Consider the following 7,617-nt stretch of genomic DNA (forward strand, 5'->3'; position numbering starts at 1 on the left):
ATCTTTCTGGACTGGAAGACCCCAAGGAAGATTTTTCCTCTGAAAGAATCCTATGTTTTGCTTTCTACCTGGCCTGTGGCCTTGCAATGGCCCAGAGGAATATCACTTTGGGATTTTCCTTAAGCTTTCATCTAGCCTCCTGCCAATGGCACTGTTGCTTATTTCATGTGCTTTCTGGCTACAGCGGTTCATTCCTAGGAAGGGAGTGAGGCCTTTGACAATACGTGTGCGCTTCCAGGAGGGGAACCGGCACTTTTGTTTAAGAATGCACACGTGTGCTCTCCTGTTGAAACGGATGATCTGGAGCCTAGAACGTTTAAACAAACAAGGACAGTTCTGCTGTTCTGATAGGGCTAGCTGCTGCTGACAGCACTAGGGCCACAAGCTTTGTAAATATTTCCCTCTAGACGGCCATTAGCTAAAACTTTCCACACCTTGTGCTCTTTCTGACATTGATGAAAAGGTGCACCGAGATGAATTACTACTTTATTTTAATGAAGGGAAATAGAGAAACAAAAGGAACACTGAAGGCTTCGTGAAAATGAAAGAACAGTAAACAGTGTAGGCTGATTCCCTTTATTTATGTGTGGTTGAGAGCCTGGACTATGGGGCCTGACACCCCCTGCCCCCAGGCTCTGCAGGTGACTCGCTGTGTCATGTGGCTGAACTACTTAAGCTCTCTGTACCCTTTCCACATTTGCCATTAGGAATATGCCAGGGCCTGGTTTGTAAGATTATTATGACTATTAAATGGGTTAAAATTTGTGCAGTGCTCAGAAAAGTGCACAGCGTACAGAAAGCACATTGCTTTGCTAAAAGCAAAAAATAATAAAATATTGGTCTATAGTTTTCATGTAATCTTTTCATCTGCCCTGAATTTTTTTTTTTTTTTTTAATGTATTTGGTTGTTACAGGGTCTCACTATGCAGCTTGGACTCGTAGTGAGCCTCCTGTTTCAGCCTTTCCAGTGTTGGCATTACAGGCATGGCCACTATGCCCGAACTCTGGCTGGCTCAGCCCGCCCTGGGGGTGGGGCTGGCACAGCATGTGATGCCAGGGATTGAACTGCAGTCCCTGTGCTTGCCTAAGCAGGCGCTTTAGTCTGCTGAGCATCTCGCTGGCCCCTGCCCTGAAATTTTGTTGTTACATATGCACATGCAGTGGGACAAAAAATAGGGCGAATGTTTAAATTTTTAAAAGAATTATTAAAGTAAAAGACACATTGCCATCAATCTCCCTCCAAATAGTCTACTTCAAAATAATTCCCCTTAGTTTAAACTCTCTCCTGCCATCCCTCTTGCTGCTTTCTGAAGCTGTTCCGGGAGAACTCTTTCATGAGAGTCTTTATGAGGTGTGATGGAAAACATAAGAACTGTTGCTGCTGTTGCCGTCTTCTAAGGCGGGCTAACAAAAACATTGCCACTGTCCTCATCCACCTTACTCACCAGATGTGGGACCACACAATGTCTGGCTCATTTCCCAAGTCATGATGACCATGGAAAGTAAGCATTTGTTACCCATTAGGACATTGAGGCAGCTACAATTGCACAACTGAAGACAATCAGGAGAGAGGATGTCTAAGAATCGCTTAGGAAGTGGCAAGAATGATGGGCTTAGTGTGTTCAAAGCAAGCAGGGGTGTTTAAAGAGAGTTAGTCATAACGGTTCTTTTTCTGTAATAAATTTTAAAATTTAAATGTTCACTTTATTTTTCCATCACATCTTGGAGATAAATATTTTGTGGACCAAAGCTAGTTGCCCTGGCTTAATTTTTTTTTTTAAATGTATTTGGTACAGGGTCTGCAGGATCTATAGCATCTCACTATATAGTGATTTTTTTCTGTTTTCAGCCTCCCAAACACTGTCACCACCATGCCCACCATGTCTCTCTCTGGCTTAATTTTAAGTGATTCTTTCCATCAGTGAAAGACCCTGTTCAGGAGATGGAAGTATAAAGCGACAAACTGTCTCTAGCTAGAAGAAGAAAGCAATCAGCCTTAAAGTCACAGCAGTAACCTATTAAATGTTGTTGTAGTCAAGGTTTACAAGTGAAAAGGTTTAATGTAAAGCACAAAATTTATGGGATTATTTTATAATATTCACCAAAACAATCAAATGCCAAAGAGTGCGGGAGATCTGCCCATGTGCTAGAGACCCAAAGGACCCAACCGAGGGCCTGGATTCCATGGCAATGTCCTGCACCAGTCCAGCTGGAGGCCTAGAGACCATGACAGTGTCCCATGAAAGTCTGTGTCAAGGATCTGTGCTGGGAAGGCCCAAAGGTCAGTGGTGGAAGCGAGAAAGTCTGTGCCAGTGGGATGAAGGGTCAGTGCCAGCAGGCTGAGGGATCTGCCCTGGAGCCAGGAAGTGACATTCAAGATAAGGACCAGAGCTCCCCCTAAAAGTACCACAGCCATCCTCAGTGACAGCAAGGGCCTGAGCTCTTCCTATGATGAGAACAGCCAAGTTCATATCAGGAAAATCAGCATGACGCACACCATCTTCCCCTCCAAGTCTTCTTTTATGCTGTTGGCAACAGTCCTCAGGCAGGCCTTCCACACCCAGCACCATGCTGACTCAGTTCAGCTGGATGCAACGAGTTGACCATCAGTTGATCCACCACAAACATCACTGTCACGATGACCAAGATCAGATGGTTACATATCGGGCGAGGAGACCCGAGCTCAGGAAAGTTGAGTAACTGAGCCAGAGTCGCAAGCTGGAGGCAGTGGACGAGTCGGGACTTGCGCCCCTGTGTGCGTGACTGTGAGCAGAGGGCTTCTTTGCATGTCCTCTTTTGAGGATGGCGCCATAACAAGGCTGTAGGAGGAAGGGTCTGTAACCAGACTTCCAGGTCCCTCGCTGGGAAGGACACACTGAGAATGTTTTCTCTCTTCACAAGCAGTTTCTCCACAGAGTGCACGGCTTTAATCATCACCCATCTTGTTCCCTTCCCATCTCTCTCATGAGTCTTGGAGCTGTTTAATCCAGCTGTCTGTGGACAGTTCTGCCCAGACCCCTTAGTGCAACCCTGACCTGCACTCACCTCAGGTTCAAAACTAGACTCACCATCTTTCTCCCCTAATAGGCCCCTCTTTCTGCATTCTCTTCCTAGAATGTCACAACTATTCTTTCCAATGAACTCTCTCAATGAAAAAAAGACTATTTTGTAGACATTTAGCATCAGTATGATAATTTTATATAATCTAGAATTTCATTATTATTATTATTTTTTAATTTTATTTATGTGTGTGTGTGTGTGTGTGTGTGGCCAGCTCAGCCCACCAGGGGGCAGGGCTGGCTGGCATGTGGTGCTGGGGATTGAACCGCGGTCCCTGTGCTTTGCTTTAGCTTAGCTTGTTCTAAGTAGGTACTTTAGACCACTGAGCCATCTCACCAGCCCCAATCTAGAATTTCATGATAGGGCTGGGGAGATAGCTCGGCAGTCTAAGTGCCTGCCTGGCAAGTGCAATGACCCAGGTTTGAGCCCTGGTACCACATGCTGTGCTGCCGTGCTGGCCACCAAAACCAGGTGTGGCGGTCCATGCCTGTATCCTAGCGCTGGAGAGGTTGAGACAGAAGGATCACTATGAATCCAAGCTGCATAGTGAGACATTGTACCAAATAAGTAAATAAAACAAAAGATTAAAAAAGCTTTAGAATTTCATGATAAAACATCAGCACAGGAAAAGTTATGCTGGAAGTTATTTAGCCAAACTCATTTTCTGACAGGACAAATTGGAGGCTCATTGAAATCCTGTTTAAAACTTGCTATTTCATAGACCCCGGGCTAGTTAAGGTTATAGAGCTGGTTTGGTTAATGACTAAATTGGGACCGCACATTTAGCCTTAACTGCGCCTGGATCGATGGGTCTGGCTCGAGCATCTGTTAGCATCTTCTCTGCCTCTCTTCTTTTAGCAGATGGGGTTTGTGTGGCTTGGCCTGGCACCCAAACCCTCTACACCAGGTCCTTGCTGCGGGCTCCTGGCCATCCACAGCGACCTTCCTGCAGGCTTTGAGATGAACAACTCTCTCTTCGCTCCTTCTGGCTGGTACCGGCAGGCCATTGTTTGAAATTCAGTTCTGACAGTAACTGCTGTGACATTTTTCCTTCTTACACTCTCTTCTTCTACTGGGGTTGGCTGGCACTCGATCGTTCCATATTACCCCTTGCATTATTTGATTATTCCCAGTTATACTTTTTCCTTGTAAACTGAGTGAATAAAAAGCCCAAGAAGCAAATTGAATGTGGACTTTAATTGTAATGATGAGAAACATACATACAAAAAGAGGCACAGAAAGAAATACATCCAAATACTAGAGGTGACTTTTTCTGTGGCTCCTTGACATTCAGCAACACCACATAGTTGGTGTTCTTACATTTCATGTGACAATATATAACAACTTAAGGCAGGATACGAAAAAGCTGCAAAGTGGTACCTGAAGAGTGACGAATAAAGGCGGCCACCAGCCCAGGCGCGGGTGCATCACTTGGGCTCAGAGTTAGGAGACCTCTGTGGAGAAGGTGGACTCCAGCTGCCGGCACAGAAGTGCTCGCGTATGAGTGTGCAAAGGGCCTTGGGAGCCGGCGGGTCAAGGTCGTTGGGAAGGGAAGACCCACGGCGAGCCATGTAAATAGGAAGAAAGAAGAAAGCAGGGCCAAGGAGTCAAGCGCTGTGGTGACTCATGAGACGCCACAGGAGTGTTGCTACTATCACTGGCGAGCAGTGGCACGTCTCCAGAGAGGACCTGGAAGGCAGGCTGAGGCGTCCCCAGTGGAGGCATCTACTCTAAGATGATGATTGGGAACAGCAAGGGAGAGAGACTGAAGGAAAAATAAAGGGAATGGATAAGATCCTTTTTTTTTTTCCTTCTTTTGTATTGTAGGGAAGGGTCTCAGGATATTCAGGGTCTCACTACTAGATTGGAATCATAGTGATCCTCCTGTTTACAGCCTCCCAAGAGCAGGGATTACAGGCGTGTGCCACCACACCCAGTCTCAAGTGCCATCTCAGAGCACCCTGGGGGATGGGGCTGGCACAGCAGGCCTGAGGACTGAACCCCTGGCCCCTGCGCTTGCTTGCAGGCACTTAATCTGCTGAGTTATTTGGCTGGCTTGTGGATAAGATCCTGAGCACAGGACAAGCAGAAGACTTGGAAGAAATGAAGCGTCATTTGGTAGCTCTGAATCTGGTTAGTTGGAAAAAAAAAAAAAAAAGGATAGTATCTTTTTCAGGAACTGGAAAATCAGGAAATTTTGCTGCTTGGAGTGGAGGGATGATTGCATCTTGGACTGGCGGCAGAGGGAGGCAGGCAGACCCATCGTGTCCAGCGGACAGTGACTGGCTCTAGTGCTTCCCGGAGCAGCCAGGTCTCCAGGTCCAGGGTCAAACTGAGACAGGAGCAAGAAGATCTCCGAGGAAAGCAGACGTCTTACAAACATTTACCACCAATATTATAAGTTTACCCATGTCGTAATCTCATGATAAAACATTAGCAGAGGAAACGATCTTGGAAGTTATTCAACCCTCTTGTCTGACCGAGAAAACTGAAGTTCACTGAGACGATGCAGTTAAACCTTATTATTGTAAAATCCCAGCCTACCCAAGGTTATTCAGCCAGTTAAGATTAGTGACTGGGTTGTGATTAGAGCTTTGGCCTTCTCTGTGTCTAGTATTCTTATCTAATGATGAAAAGCACAACAGTTCTACTATTTTTTCGGCCTCCTTGGTTAAAAACCAAAGAACTACTGCCCCCAAATTAGAAAAACAACATTAAAAGGTCCACAGTCTCCTAGAACAGCAATTTGATTTAAAAAGTTTTGTTTAAAAATGTTGTTTGTAAACAGGATTTAAAACTATATGGTGTAGTACAATATGGTCGACTTATTAATGAAGCTGGAGGTTCTTCTCACTTGGTTTATCTCTAGGTCTAATTCTAAATTTGTGCTGCAGTTTCAAACATGAGTACCTTCCCGAAAATTTGGATTTAAGATCTCACAAGATTACAATGCAGGCGAAAGGACAAATCGATGATGTAATTTGTATGCGTTCCTTTAGATCTTCTTTCCTTACAAATGGCCTTTACTCACACAAATAGTTCTCCTTAAACTTGAGGAACTGAAACTCTAAAGCTGAAGTTAATACAAAAGCTTTTGTTGTGCTCAACTCCAAGCACTTTCCCTGCACGTAGCTAGTTCTTCTAATGTATCTATGGATGTTGCCTTTATCAGGAGGAACGTGTGTTGTCCACCCACTCGCTGCTTTCCTTAATGAATATAAGATTTATTGAAAATGAGAGAGAGGAAATAGTCTTTAAAAATGATGTTTTGGGGGACTGGGGAGATAGTTCCGTGGTCTAAGCCCCTGCCTGGCAAGCGCAATGACCTAGGTTCGATTCCCCATACCACATGCTATGCCAGCCTGGGAACTGGGCGTGGCGGTACATGCCTGTAATCCCAGTGCTGGGCAGGCTGAGACAGGAGGATCACTATGAGTCTGAGCTGCGTAGTGAGACCCTCAACCAAATAAATAAATAAACAAATAATTTTTAAAAATGAATATAAAAATGAATTTTGTTAGAATGCATGGTATTTCTATTGTGGACAGAACTCTGATTTTGGTAATCATGTAGTTATAGTAATGCATTTTAACTACCCTTATTACACTTTACATTGAAAAGAATCATGGTGCATCAGGAACCATGATGACTGTGTTGGGATTTTGGTTCATGGACCACCATATATTCTCTGGCCTCATGTCCACCCAATAGGCCAAAGAGGGTATAGATTCCTATCTTTTACTCTGGAAAAAAAAAAAATCTCAAGACCTGCAGACTTAAGGTAATCAGTAGCTACAGTCAGTAATTTGAATTCTTTTCTCAGTCTCACTTGTGCTGTCCTCGGCATAGTACTTTTAAGTACACAGAGAGTCAAACATACCTATAGTCTACCACTGTGGACTTTATACATGTGTAAAACTTAATTGCCCTTTTGTGAACACAAAATCCCCTGCAATCAGTAAACAGATGTCTTCCATTTTCATGTCCTTCTGAGGGTTAAGTAAAGAGTCCTGTGTAGAAATAAACCCCATGCAAATCTGGATAAACTTGTTCTATACGCTTCCTCTTGACAGAGCTACCCGGTTCTAACCAATACCAACAGCCAGCACTCACTGAGGTCTTGCAGGACAGCATGCCCTGTGCTAGACACCCTATGTGCACACCGTCCTTAGACTTCCCAGTCACCCTAGGGAAAGACTGTCAATTTGCAGACATATTTTGCAGATGAGAATGGAGACTCACACTACTGCTAAGGGGCAGAGCTGGGACCATAACACAAGTGACAGCCTGCAAAGCCCATGAGGGAAGCACTATGCTCACTGTCAGTTTTGAAGAAATACAGAAAAACAGAAAGAAGAGACAGCCCATTATCAGGAAATATCAGTTTTCATATATACATATCTATATGTATATATATACAATTTCTGCTCCATATTCTTTTATTTATTGCTATTAGAAATTCTCTTAACATATCAATTTTCATGGCTCTCTACTGTTTCAGTGAGTATATATGCCTTGTTCTATTTAATGCCACATTTATGTGAATACTTAGGCTAT

The sequence above is a fragment of the Octodon degus genome, unplaced genomic scaffold (assembly GCF_000260255.1).
Source record: "Octodon degus isolate 3935 unplaced genomic scaffold, OctDeg1.0 scaffold00004, whole genome shotgun sequence".
Lineage (NCBI taxonomy): Eukaryota > Metazoa > Chordata > Mammalia > Rodentia > Octodontidae > Octodon > Octodon degus.